This window comes from Myotis yumanensis, unplaced genomic scaffold, assembly GCF_028538775.1.
Source record: "Myotis yumanensis isolate MYYU_CA2020_CCGP unplaced genomic scaffold, mMyoYum1.0.hap1 SCAF_11, whole genome shotgun sequence".
In the NCBI taxonomy this organism is placed as follows: domain Eukaryota; kingdom Metazoa; phylum Chordata; class Mammalia; order Chiroptera; family Vespertilionidae; genus Myotis; species Myotis yumanensis.
The window spans coordinates 58,330,573-58,344,812 of record NW_027223762.1 but is presented as its reverse complement, the minus strand read 5'-3'; positions in this window follow the sequence as shown (position 1 = coordinate 58,344,812).

The following is a 14,240-nucleotide window of genomic DNA, read 5'->3' as shown; positions in this document are numbered from 1 at the left end:
ATTTACATTCCAGATTGATGATTTAGTGTCTTAAAAAAATTTTTTTAAAGGAAATAAAATTACATAATTTCTACCAGGGCCATATTAGCAATGAAACATTTTCAACTGCAGAAATTGTGGTTTTGGTTCAGAAACAAGTTGTATATTTTTCACCCCTGATTATGGGGGCGGGGTGAATCAGTGCTATGTGTTTGTGGGTTGCTCTGCTATGGAGATCAGCAGTTACTGTGACTAAATGGACCCATTCTGTTTAGAAATATATTTTAAATGTTTCATAAAACATTTAATCACTTCTTTCTTTATGCAATTCTGTGATTCCTTTTCGTTTAATATCAAGTACATATATCACTTTAAAAATGATTAACAAAAACAAATTTTACAGGACTTATTTAAAAAACAAAAAAGGAACTAATAAAATGAACCCAAGGAACTCATAAAACTTAACAAAAAGAAGATAAACAATCCAATCAAAAAATGGGCAAAGGATCTAAATAGACACCTTTCAAAAGAGGACATTCAGCAAGCCAAGAGACATATGAAAACATGCTCAAAGTCACTAATCATCTGAGAGATGCAAATCAAAACAACAATGAGGTACCATCTCACACCTGTCAGACTGGCTATCATCAACAAATCAACAAACAACAAGTGCTGGAGAGGATGTGGAGAAAAAGGAACACTTGTGCACTGCTGGTGGGAATGCAGACTGGTGCAGCCACTATGGAAGACAGTATGGAGTTTCCTCAAACAACTAAAAATGGAACTCCCATTTGACCCTGTGATCCCCCTTCTAGGAATATATCCCAAGAAACCAGAAACACCAATCGGAAAGGATATGTGCACCCATATGTTCATAGCAGCACAATTCACCATAGCTAAGATCTGGAAACAACCTAAGTGCCCATCAGTAGATGAATGGATTAGAAAACTGTGGTACAGCTACCCGATGGAATACTATGCTGCTGTAAAAAAGAAGGAACTCTTACCATTTGCAACAGCATGGATGGAACTGGAGAGCATTATGCTAAGTGAAATAAGCCAGTCAATGAAGGAAAAATACCACATGATCTCACTCATTCATGGATAATAAAGACCATTACAAACTATTGAACAATAATAGATACAGCGGCAGAGCTGTCTCAAACTGATTGTCAAACTGCAGCGGGAAGGCCAGGGAGGGTTGGGGGGCAGGAGGGAGGGGGGTAAAAGATCAACCGAAGGACTTGTATGCATGCATATAAGCATAACTAATGGACATAAGACACTAGGGGGTAAGGTAGGCCAGGAGATTGTCAAGGGCAGGGGGCGGGGGGGAAGGACACATATGTAATACCCTTTGTAATACTTTTAGCAATAAAAAAAAATAACTGTAATAAAAAAAATGAACCCAGACTCAGATCTTTGCACTAGTAATAAATTACATTAAGTGAGATACATCTGAACTGAACTAGGTTTATCAGAAAAGTCAGTGAAATTTCGGGTACAAATGACCTTTCAGGACATGTGACCTTGTCAGAGCATTTCATGCATAGTCCCTCATCTGCCCCTCAGACAGACAAGGCAACAACTCAGATACACACTTCCATCTTCTTCAAGATCTCAAGGTCCATCCTATCTAATAAAAGAGAAACATGCAAATTGACCCTTCCCATTGGCTAATCAGCAGGATATGCAAATTAACTGCCAACCAAGATGGCTGCCAGCTGCCAGGCAGCTGAAGCAAACAGGAGGCTTGCTTGCTCCAGTGACAGAGGAAGCTAAGGTTCCCGGCCTGCAGCAGCCCAGCTCTGAGTTCCGGATGCAACAAAGTTGCAATTATAGAACCTAAACAAGCTCCAGACAGATGCTTTCAGCTGGCAGCGGACTCAGAGCTTAGAGCAGCAGTGATGGCAACAGTGTTTCAATTATAGAACCTAAACAAAGCCCAGATATCTGCTTTCAGCAGCTGAGGCCTCAAGCTGGAGCCGGCCTCAGAGCTAAAGCCAGCTCTCAACTCCAGTGACAGCCATAGAAAGTAAATAAATCACAGAATAAAAAAAAAAAGAAAAAAAGAGGAAAGGCTGGGAGCTTCAGTCACCTGCCAGCCTGAAAACAGCCTTCAGCCCCTCACCCAGACTGGCCAGGCACCCCAGTGGGGACCCCCACTCTGAAGGGGGTGCGGGCAGCCTAAAAACAGCCATCAGCCCATCATCCAGGCTGGCCAGGCACCCAAGCGGGACCCCCACCCTGATCTGGGACACGCTTCAGGGCAAACCAGCCGGCCCCCACCCATGCACCAGGCCTCTATACTATACTACAGGCAGGGCGGGACAGCGCAAGCTGCCAAACGGGCCCCATGTGCAGCCCTGGGCAGCGGGGCATAAGCCCCGCCCCCATCTGGGACCTCTGTGTGCCACCTGAGCCCCCAGCCAGAACCCCCATGCCACCTAAGCCCCGCACTGCTAAGCCCGGCCCCCAGCCAGGACCCTATGATTATTGGAGAGCAGGAAAGTGCCGCTGGGCCCTGGGTGGCTGTGGTGATCTGGCCATTGGTAAGTAGAAAAGTGCAGCCTGTAGGCAGCCCAAAGCTGTGCCTGATCCGGGAGCAGGAAAGCCCAGCCTGAGGGCAGCCCCGAGCTGGGCCTGCTCCCCCATCGCCATGGCGATCCTGGAGCAGGAAAGCCCGGCTTGCAAGCAGCACCCCCATCTTGACCATAGCTCAAGGGAGAGTACAACATGCAGTGGAGGCCAGGAGCCTGATAGATCAACACAGAGGGGCTCCTGCTCCAAGCCTCCATGGTGTGGCTGGGGGCAAGCCCCCAGCAGACACACACACACACACACACACACACACACACACACAGTAACTGTTTTGAGCCTACATGGCGTGGCTGGGGGGCAGGCCACAGCAGACACACACACACACACACACACACACACACACACACATGACGCCTGCTCCGAGCCTCTGCTGCCAGACTCTGGTCATTAGTAGGACATCCACTGAGGGCTCCTGGACTGCGAGAGGGGCAGGCTGGGCTGAGGGAACTCCCAACCCCCAGTGCACGAATTTCGTGCACCGGGCCTCTAGTCCTACATAATAAAAATCTAATGATGCACACTGACCACCTGGGGGCAGAAGCTCAATTCAGGAGCTTCCCCCTGGTGGTTAGTGTGCTCCCACAGGGGGAGCACTGCTCACCCAGAAACCAGCCTCATAGCTGGTGAGCACAGCAGTGGTAGTGGGAGCCTCTCTCGCCTCCATGGCAGCGCTAAGGATGTCCGACTGCCGACTTCTCCCAAGGGCTCCTGGACTGCAAGAGGGTGCAGGCTGGACTGAAGGGACAACCCCCCCGCCCCAGTGCATGAATTTTGTGCACTGGGCCTCTAGTACATTATATTCTTCCTGCAACTTATTTATTTGAAAATGACACTGTAGAACTTAGCCCACAATATACATAAAACAATGAAACACAAAAGGAGCCAAAACTGTAAAGATGGGTTCAAATTCTGTAAATTTATGGTCAAAATTGACATCTTTCAAAGGAATAGTAATCAATTTTTTATTTTCAACAAGTGTATTTTAGTATAGCACTTCTAAAACTAAGCTTTAAAAGTAATTAGAAATTACCCCAAACATGTCAGCTTAGGTCAAATTCAATCCACTGCCCACCAAGCCCCTACTGGTAGGCAGTTAGCAGTATCTCACGGGCATCCCAGTGGTTTTCCACATACGAAAGTTCCCTTCTCCCTCAACACCTAATACACATGAATTTATTTAAACTCTTCCTAAAGTAATATGTATTATCAACCTGGACTCTTGGAGTACAAACTCCTTCTGACTATTATCTTGTGTTTAAGGTGAGACTGCATTTTATTTATTCTAAGGTCCCAAGGAGAGGAGAGTTCAGAGCCCGAATGTAATAGAGAAAATAATGGCTGAAAAATCCCCAAATCTGGCAAAAGACATAAGCTACAGATTTAATAAGCTACACAAACCCCAACTAGGATAAACCCAAGAAATACATGCCGAGATACAACTATTTTACTCCCAGTTCAGATGGAAGAACACCACTTTTCTTGAATCACGAGTTAGATGTCTACCAGGATAAGCTAAGCAAAACCCAACAACCCCTTCCTTCAGAGCTTATCTGCTTTCAGTGTCCTGACCAAAGTGTACATCAGCACCATGGACAGAACCCATTCTCCTTGACCAGCCACATCTCAAAGGGAGACCTCATCTGCATCTCCTAGGGCTGAAAGCAAGCCTGCCCTTTGTTCCAGAGGCTGACATGCTCTTCCAAAACTGTTCCCTACACACCAGGGAACAAGGGCAGACAGTGCCCCGTGCAAGACAAGCAGAACCATGGGGGAGCCCCAGAGAACTGTCTCCCATCAAGGCAACATGTAACATGTAACTTTCCCTTTCAGGAAATTGTTTTATGAATGAGCACCCTCTCCGATAGGAAGGTTCTTCTATACAAATCAACTAAGGACGGAGAACCTGATTTGATAAAGGATGCGGCATAGTTATTCCTTGCTGTTATCACTAACATGGTGACAGTACACTTTCCTGGCTATCTGACAGCCTCTGCAGTCAGGAGCAGGGCATGGCCTAAGTGGTCCCTCTGATTTGGGGCTCACAAGACCAGGGTTTCGGCTGAGACTGCGATCTCCCCTGAGTGTCCAGGAGGAAAGGAGATGCATCCAATCTCACCCCGGTTGTGGGCAGAATTTGGTTTCCTGCAGGTGTAGGACTGAGGGTGGATTTCCTGTGGCTGCGGCTGCAGGCGTCCTCAGCTCCGAGAGGCCACAGGGAGCTTCTTGACCCGTGGGCCTCCCCACCGTGGCCACTTGCTGCTGCAGAGCCCACAGAGCAGAGGGCCAGCAACTCCAGCAGAATGGGCACTGCAGTCGGTGTGAGGGAACCCGTCATTGTGTCGGTGCCACCACGGTGGACATGTGCTCTCCTGCTGTCCTCAGATGTATTCCTGGATGGGGCTGGATGGGATCAGAATCAGTGGGGTGGGTGCCAGGGTGTCCTGCCAAGAGCCACCATTTGGGGTTGAGTGACAGTGTGTGTGTGAGGAGGGTGTGGGCACGAGGTGCCTGTGGACTTAGAAACTTGAGAGAAGTGGCTGCTGAATTGTCATTTGAATGATCTGACTGGGTGTGTCTCTGTCCCACAGCCTGACCCTTCCCTGACCCAAGGCCCTGAAGGTCAGCAAGTGGAGCAGGGGCCCAGGACAGGAAGCACTTACTGGGCTTTTCCCCAAAGGCCTCGGCTGGGAGTCCAGCATCACCGTCTATGGACCACCAGGGAGGAGGTGTTGTCTGAGAGCTGGGGCTGCATTTGTGATTCTTGGGGGCAGGAGTCCTGCAGCTGTGGGTGCAGGTTTGCGTTTCCTCCAGCTCCCACTCTAGCACCCAAACTAGCCGTCCCTGACCAGGCGCCTCATGGACTTCCACCCTCTGCCCTGTGCACAGGTGCAGGCCCAGGTTCATGCAGCCCAGCCCAGGGCCCTGGTGCCACTGCACGGAAGTTCCCGTATCCTTGGAGGGCAATGGGTGAGAACCTGCGCAGCAGGTGTGACCACTCAGTCACATAGGACAATCTCCTTGCACCTGAGAGAGAAGAAATGCGACTTAACTGGCTCCTTCCTGCCATATTCCTATGGATCAAACTTTGCCCCCTCTGTCCTCAGGCCAGGGAAACATGTGGGTATTTTGCTTTTAGGAAAATGACCATAGAGTACAGCAGGCCACTCAAAGTTCTAAGAGTGACTCTGTTTTAGTGTTTGGGCTGCTCTGACAAAAATACCATAAACTGCATGGCTTATAAGCAACAATTTATTTCTCATAGTTCTGCAGGCTGGGAAGTCCAAGGTCATGGTGCTGGTAGTTCCAGTGTCTGCTGAGGGCCTGCTTTCTGGCTCATTGACAACCTTCCCTTCACTGGGTCCTCACTTTGTGGAAGGGGCACTAATGCCAGTCAGGAATGTTCCACTCGCCTGACCTAAGCACCACCTCCAAACACCATCACATACAGCATATGGTTTCCACATGGGAATTTCGGGGTGGGGGGGGCACAAGTATTCAGTCCTCACAGCACGCTCCTTCTTGGATTGAAGTCCTCTGAGAAGAGGCATTTGAGCTAAACCCCGAGGACTGGCATTCCAAATAAAGAAATGAGGGTGTACCCAGATCCCAAGACCACAAAGTGCAAGGAGTGTTTGGGGACGCTCAGCAGATGTCTTAGTGCAGACATAGGTTTCAGCCAATTTTATATTTCAGGATAAAGAATTTGAACTTGATTTCTTAGGCCATAAGTTGTCTATAAATAAATATATATATATATATATATATATATATATATATATATAGTTTTCACCTGAGGATTTATTTACTTATTTATTTAGTGAGAGAGAGAGAGAGAGAGACATCTATGTGAGAGAGAAACTTCAATCGATTGTCTCCTGCATGCCCCCTCACCTGGGATCAAACTGCAACCTAGGTACATGCCCTGATTGGAAATCAAACTCACAACCTTTTTTGGTTACAGGAGGACGCTCAGCCAATTGAACAATGGGGTCAGGGCTCCATTGATATTTTTAACCTAGAGAGCCTATGCAGTGGGAGAGTAGAGCTCGGGAAAGTTTTCTAGTTTCCATCAGTGTGAGATTGTACAGCTAAATCCACGGAGAGGGAGGGCAGGAAAGCTGGGTTCTCCATCCAGGTCTAGGGGTCACCGGGGGGTGTGTCTGTGAAGCTCAGAAATTGCACGCCATGTCTCTGTGAGGACCTCCATGACTTTCCTGCACTTTTCACAGGGTCTGGCCCTACAGGGTGAAAGCACCGGCACAGGGGAAATCAGCGCGCCCCTCACTGCCCCAATCCCACGGGGAGCGAGCAAAACCAGCCTGGAAGTGCGGCAGCTCAGGGTGGAGGCAGCTCGGGCTCGTAGTGACAGGACCGGGCGCAGACTGAGAGGCAGGGACGGTCCTGTCACAGCTCAGACTCCAGCTGACCGGGTCCTGGTTCTGGCTCCACGCTGCGCCAGGGACGGAGGCGGTACCGGCGGGCGGCCCCAGCATCCTCCCCCGAGGGGAGCAGACGCCAGACCGCGGGCTGCGGCGCCTCCCGCGAGACCGGGTCCTTCCAGGCCCCGCCCCCGGGCCCCGCGCAAAGCAGGACGGGACACTAAGACGGGTCCCGTCGTTTGGTTTTAGAGCGGGAGCCAACGCCCGCGGTCCTCAACTGCCGCTCGCTGTTTCCCGGGAGCGGGGGACGGAGCAGGAGGAAACGCTGCAGCGGCGGCGGAGTCCCCGTGACCGACTCTGCTGTGGCCCCGGGGGCGCAGCCGGGCTCCCGCGCCTCACGCGTCCCGAGTGACTCAGGCGAGGCCCGGCCGGCGGCGCTGCTGGTCGCCGCGTGTCCCTGACTCGGCACCCGACCGCCCTGGGCGGCGTGGCCTGGGGGCTGGGCTCCGCGGCGCCCCTCCCCGCGCCGCCCCCCGGCCTCTTTCCGAGCTGAGCGCGGTGTCCGCGCGGCCGCAGCTCCGGGCGGGCCCGTCCCGCGGCCTGAGGCCCCGGCTCAGCCCGCGGGTCTCGCCGAACCTGAGGCCCCGGACGCGGCCCTTCCGCCCGACCCGGCTCCGGTGCCTCCTGTGCCTCCGGGTTCCCCCCGCGCCGCCTCGCGGTGCCCCTGGCAGGTCCTTGTTCCCAGGAAGCGAGGCCGCGGTCTCCATGCGAGCGCATCAGTTCAATGCGGTGCTGTTACAGGGGCCCCGGGAAGCGCACACACAGATGGGACTGAAAAGATCTAAATATACTAATCAGCACAAAGTGGTCATTGTTCTGTGCAGGCGATTCTTTAATCACTGATTCTGTGGCTTCCTCTCAGAGTGTTAATATGTTGGTTATCCCGTTGACTAGAATATAGGAAGGCCGGCTGGATTTTGTGGGTTTTTTGTGTAAGTTTTATAAGGCTCTGTGGGGTGCACAGTCCTCTGCCAGGGGCTGTACCCCCGTGGACGCCGGGTAGTAGACAAAGAAGACATGAGAAGACAGAGGCATATAGGAGAGTCTTTTTAAAAAATATATTTTATTCATTTTTTTCTTTTTTACAGAGAGGAAGGGAGAGGGATAGAGAGTTAGAAACATCAATGAGAGAGAAACATCGATCAGCTGCCTCCTGCACGCCCCCTACTGGGGATGTGCAGCAACCAAGGTACATGCCCTTGACTGGAATCAAACCTGGGACCCTTCAGTATGCAGGCCCATGCTCTATCCACTGAGCCAAACCGGTTAGGGCAGGAGAGTCTTTTTTGCAGGCCATGTAGCCATTGCTAACAAGGAGCCAGCAGACAAAAGAGTTCTTCAAAGTAGCTTCACACAATGGCTGTGCCAAGCAGCCCTTGCTAATACAGTAGCAAACAGGAGCCATACCAAGCAGACGCGCACCGGCTGGTTAGTAACACCTTTATACTAACTTAGACACAAAGGCTTCCTGCCAAATAGTGACATCAGTATTTGGGTTAGAGTAAGGTACTCCTGCCCAGTGTGTTCAGTACAATCTGTGTCCTTGCTTAGATTGGCCTTGAACATCCTGATTAGGGTTCTCCTGCTCAGATTGGCCTTGAACATCCGGCGTACTCTGATTAGGCTCCCACAGGCACTATCTCAGTCATGGCCCAGGTTTAAGTGTTCTCAAAACTGACTTATCAGAAGGAGGAAAAAGTGTCATGAATGTGACATAACCGTTATCTCAGGAATAACTTAATTCACAGAAAACATAACTGCAACCCTAGAGGAGTTGCATGGGAACCACAGGCTCAGATATTTCAGCCAAGAAAGCTGCTGGTGCCAAAAAGACCTCAGAGGAGAAACAAAGTCAAATTAAACTGTTTGTGATGTGAAAGCCATTTCAAACACTGTTTTTAAAAGTTGTCTAGTGCTGACATGAATGTTTGTTTTGATTCCTGTTTTTGAGGATTGCAGCTTAAGTGCTATGCCACAAAACCGTTTTTCATATAAGAGTTGTCTCTGAGACAGAACTGGCATCCACCTTCTTACAGTGTCCGAATTTGACTGGCTGTCAGTTACTGTTCGTAGAAATGTTCTGGAAGTAAGGGGTGAGGGCTGTTTCCACCCACAGCTCATCCACTTCTTTGTAGTAATAAGCTGAACTGTAGTAGATGATGTTCTTTCAAAGCTAGAACTGTTAAGTTTGCAAACAAGCATGACTGTTCCATTGCCAGTTATTTTATTCATGCCTTGGTCTTTTGGGTTTGCACTAGAAATTGGAATTGCTTGCCATTATTTGTTTAGGTGGATTGAGGCTCAAAATTAATGATGACATTTAATAGTTTCTTAAAGCATCAAGTGGTTCAACTTTTGATGAATTAGAAATGATATGTAGTTTTTGTTTGTTTCATTTCAATATGCCAGTGATCTGTTAGGTGTGCTTTTTAAATGTTGTCCCAGCATTTGAACAGAAATGCCCTTAAATGTTGAGAGCCATCCTATCTAATAAAAGAGAAACATGGTAATTAGCTGTACCTCCGCTACCTTTCCCATTAGCTAATCAGGGAGATATGCAAATTAACTGCCAACCAAGATGGCAGCCGGCAGCCAGGCAGCTGATGCGAACAGGGAGGCTTGCTTCCCCGCCTGCCTTCCCGGCCTCTGAGCTGCAATTCTAAGAAACATTGTAACAAATATAGAAGCTAAACCAAACCCTAGAAACCTGCTTTAGTCAGCCAGGCTTCAGACAGCAGGACCACAACATTGTTTCAAATACAGAAGGTAAACAAAGGCCAGAAACCTGCTTTCAGCAGCCGAGGCCTAAGAGTTGGAGCCAAGCCTCAGAGCTACAAGTGGCCCAGAATAAAAAAAAAAGAAAAAAAGGAGTGCTTGGGAGCTTCAGTCACCCGCCAGCCTGAAAACGGCCCTCAGCCCCTCACCTAGACTGGCCAGGCACCCCAGTGGGGACCTTCACCCTGAAGGGGGTGTGACCAGCTGCAAACAGCCATCATCCCCTCACCCAGGCTGACCAGTCACCCCAGTGGGGACCCCCACCCTGATCCAGGACACCCTTCAGGGAAAACCAGCCGGCCCCCACCCATGCACCAAGCCTCTATCCTATATAGTAAAAGGGTAATATGCCTCCCAGCACCGGGATCAGTGTGACAGGGGGCAGCGCCCCAACCCCCTGATCAGCCCTGCTCTGTGACTGATAGGGGGGGAGCTCCCCAGCCCCCTGATTGCCCTGAGGCTCTGTGTGTGACAGGGTGCGGCGCCCCAACCCCCTGATCGGCCCTGCTCCGTGTGTGACGGTGCGGCGCCCCAACCTCCCCCCCCCCCCGCCCCGCCCCACATGGGCCCTGCTCTGTTTGTGACGGGGTAGAGCCATAACCTCCCCATCGGCCCTGCCCTGAGTGTGACAGTGGCGGCACCCAACCCCCTGGTCGGCCCTGCTCTGTGTGTGACAGGGGGCGGTGCCCCAACTCCCCAATCAGCCCTGCTCTGAGCCCAACCAGGGGCTGCACCTAGGGATTGGGCCTGCCCTCTGCCACCCAGGAGCAGGCCTAAGCTAGCAGGTCGTTATCTCCCGAGGGGTCCCAGACTGCGAGAGTGCACAGGTCGGGCTGAGGGATCCCCCTCTCCCCCCCCGAGTGCACAAATTTTTGTGCATGGGGCCTCTAGTTTACTATAAAGTAAAACTTGTCTAAATCCTTAAATGTGAAATGTGGAGAAATTAGTGAGTAGTAGTAGGAAATGTAGGATCAATATTGTCGGACATAAGTGCTTGTCTCTCAGCCCAGTGATTTCCTACAGTTGATTTTGTCAGCAACTAACATGTAGCTGTAATGTTAATTATGTACTGATAGTGTAAGATAACTATGAAATGGTAACTAATTACCTGAAAGAATCAGATCTGGAATGCCCTTTGATGTTATGATTACTTGTACACCTACAATGTGATAGGATTGTATGACACTCATCTAAGGATTAATGGCTCTTCTGTAAACTTCTGATAATTTTCTTCTCGTTTTGATTCCAACAGCTGGCCAGAATGTGTTTGAATTCATACAGAAATAATGTTGATATCTGAAAGCCATGTTGAACTTCTCTGAAGAAAGGGCAACAATGATTGCAGCTGTGGATTTGCAGGAATTTGTTCCTTTCTGTGGAGACCACTGCAAACACCACCCTAATGCTTTGAACCTTCAGCTTCCGCAGCTGCAGCCAGCCTCTGAGTTGTGGTCGTCTGATGGTGCTGCTGGCTTGGTGGGATCCCTGCAGGAGGTTACACTCCACGAAAAACAGAAGGTTTTATTAAGATTCTCAGTTTGCTTTTGAAATGTAGAGAGATTCGATCTACTTGTAATTTAAGGCTACCCAGATGCAACTGAGAAATGAATATGATGCTACTTCTAGGGTATAGGTTAAGATTTGGTAATTTTTATCAAAGCTAAAAATAATGACCTTAATTGTATTAGAGTGTCATGGCTGTTTAGACATATAACTCAGGGATTTATAATGAGAGTCACTATGATTATGGTCCATTTAAATCTCTTTTTCTTCACTTAGTATGTGGGACCAGATTTCATGTTATTTGATGGTTAGATAGTAGAGTTAGCAATGGTCCCTGCTGCCAAAAACTTCCATGTTTCTAGAGGAGAAAAGAAATGCCACATAAGTAGATACAGTACTAGTTTTTAAATAGGGGAATGAGAAGTAAGTGCATGTTAAACAATCAGTCTTTCTCATCTTAATTCCATTTCTGTATCCCTTTTGGGATACCAAAATTTCCAGGAGCGGAAGTCTGTAGTTAGGAATCCAAACCTTTCTCTGCCCTGTTCATTTTGATGGTTGGCACAAGGGCAGGAAGGTGAATGTATATGCAGTTGTGAAGCAGGGAAATCTGCATGGTGGATAAGGTTCCCCCCCAGTGTCCCATGTGCACTTCACTGCCCCCTCTGCTTCACCCCCCATATGCTTAATATGTCTTCAGTCTCCCAAGAATGTTCGCTTAATTTTTGGATATACAGGTAAGGTCTAATTCTTGTTTATTTATATTTTTGGCAGCATAAAATGGTAATGTAATAATAAAATACTTAATATAGAGAATTCTTGAGGTAAATTCTCATTTTTGAAATCCTGTAAGATATAGTATGATACATACACCCACACCCCCTCCTCTGTTAATCAGCAGCACCAAACCTAAGAGTTGGGCTTGGATTGAGTCTTACTCCACAGACAGAGAGTAGGAGACTTGTATCTGGATTGCTGTTCAATTTGAATTAATAAATCTTGCTCCATAATGTTGCAAAAGAAATAAAAACTGCTTAAACATGTCTTACATATGTAAATTTTTAAGGAAAGCTGGCAGCTAAGGAGAGGCGGAAGTGAAATTGGAGAAGTGGATTATGACAAGGAACTCTATGTGGCTGGAAATATGGTGATCTGGAGCAAAGGAAGTACAAGCCAGGCATTGGCTCTTTACAAGGCCTGTACAGTTAATAGTCCTGTTCAACAGGTGAGTTGATTTGAATTTTAGTATTTGATTGATTATTGAGTAATTTTTTAAAAAGCAAAGCTTTTATTTTAAAATTTAACAGAAATAATAAAAACAAAATATAATGATCCCAGTAGCTAGATATATGTTTTAACATGTAGTGAAGATAATGGTAGGGAAATAAACATTTCATTTATTTTCTGTATCATTTTTTTACATTGTTCTTTGTCAATTTAATGGTAATGTTAAACACTTGAGTAATTCAATTAGTTATTGCCAAAAAATGTATAAGACTTAAATTTAAGGGTATAAGAATATATTAGCACATGATTATATTTGGTTGCAAAGTGTTGAATAAATAAAAATCAGGTTCATAGTAAAAATACTCAGAGAGTAAGGGAAAGGGGAAAAAAATCTAATTTGCTGTCATTGCACATGCTCGGATTGCTGGCTCGATCCCCAGTAGGGGGCAAGCAGGAGGCAGCAGATCAAAGTTTCTCAACATTGATGTTTCTATCTATCTCTTCCTCTCTGAAGTCAATGAAAATATATTTGTATATGTATTTATATTTCATAAATTTATATATAAATTTATATGTATATTTATATGTAAACTACATATATTTCTGATTATAAAAAAAGAGTAAAAACGAATAAAAATTATTAATTAAAGGGACAGAATTAAGCATTTGCCCTGCCTTTTTAGGAAGCCTTGCAGTTCATCTCCAGTTAATAAAGGAAAACCCTTATTTAAAGAAGAATACCAGCTAATAAATATAGAAGGAATAGTAGAATTTGAAAATCGCTTTTCTGTGTAACCTCTGATTCAGACAAGGATTTTAAACAATGGGGTCAGAGCTCCACTGTTCTATGATAGTTCATTACTAACCCAAATGGGACAGTAATGCCATTGCATGAAAGGTGTTAGCATGGCACCAAGGTGTCACCCAAAGTGAAGAAACAAATGCATCTCTACTTTGAAGCTGTATGTTGTTCTCCACCTCCACAACCTGGTGGGTTTACCATCACTAATAGGGGACAGAGGACTCTTTTATACCTACAGCTGTAATGTGGCATGGAGACATGATGTCATCTACTCAGTTTTCTTCCCCAAAATATATATATATATTTTAATATATTTTATTGATTTTTTACAGAGAGGAAGGGAGAGAGATAGAGAGTTAGAAACATCGATGAGAGAGAAACATCGATCAGCTGCCTCCTGCACATCTCCCACTGGGGATGTGCCTGCAACCAAGGTACATGCCCTTGACCGGAATCGAACCTGGGACCCTTCAGTCCGCAGGCTGACGCTTTATCCACTGAGCCAAACCGGTTTCGGCAACTTCCCCAAAATATTTGACATGAATATGTATACCTACCTTCCAGTTATAGGAAGTATGGGGGCTAGAGGATCAGTTTGTAAAATGAGATGAGGAATGGGTGGAGGTATGGATGAAACAAGAACCACCAGAAATTGAGAATTATTAAGCTGGCTGTTGGAGATTTATTATGTTACTCTGTTTACTTTGTATATATTTGAAATTTTCTATAATAAAGACTTAACGAAAAAAACACTATGAGATACAATTAGACAAATCCAGAATATGGGATAGTCTACATTCTGGTCTTCTTAAAGAGTTAGTCATGGAGGGGGAAAAAAGGTGGGCCTATTCTAGGTTAAAAGGACATCACCAAATGCAATATTTTTTGCACCAGGTTGAATGAACATTGATTGA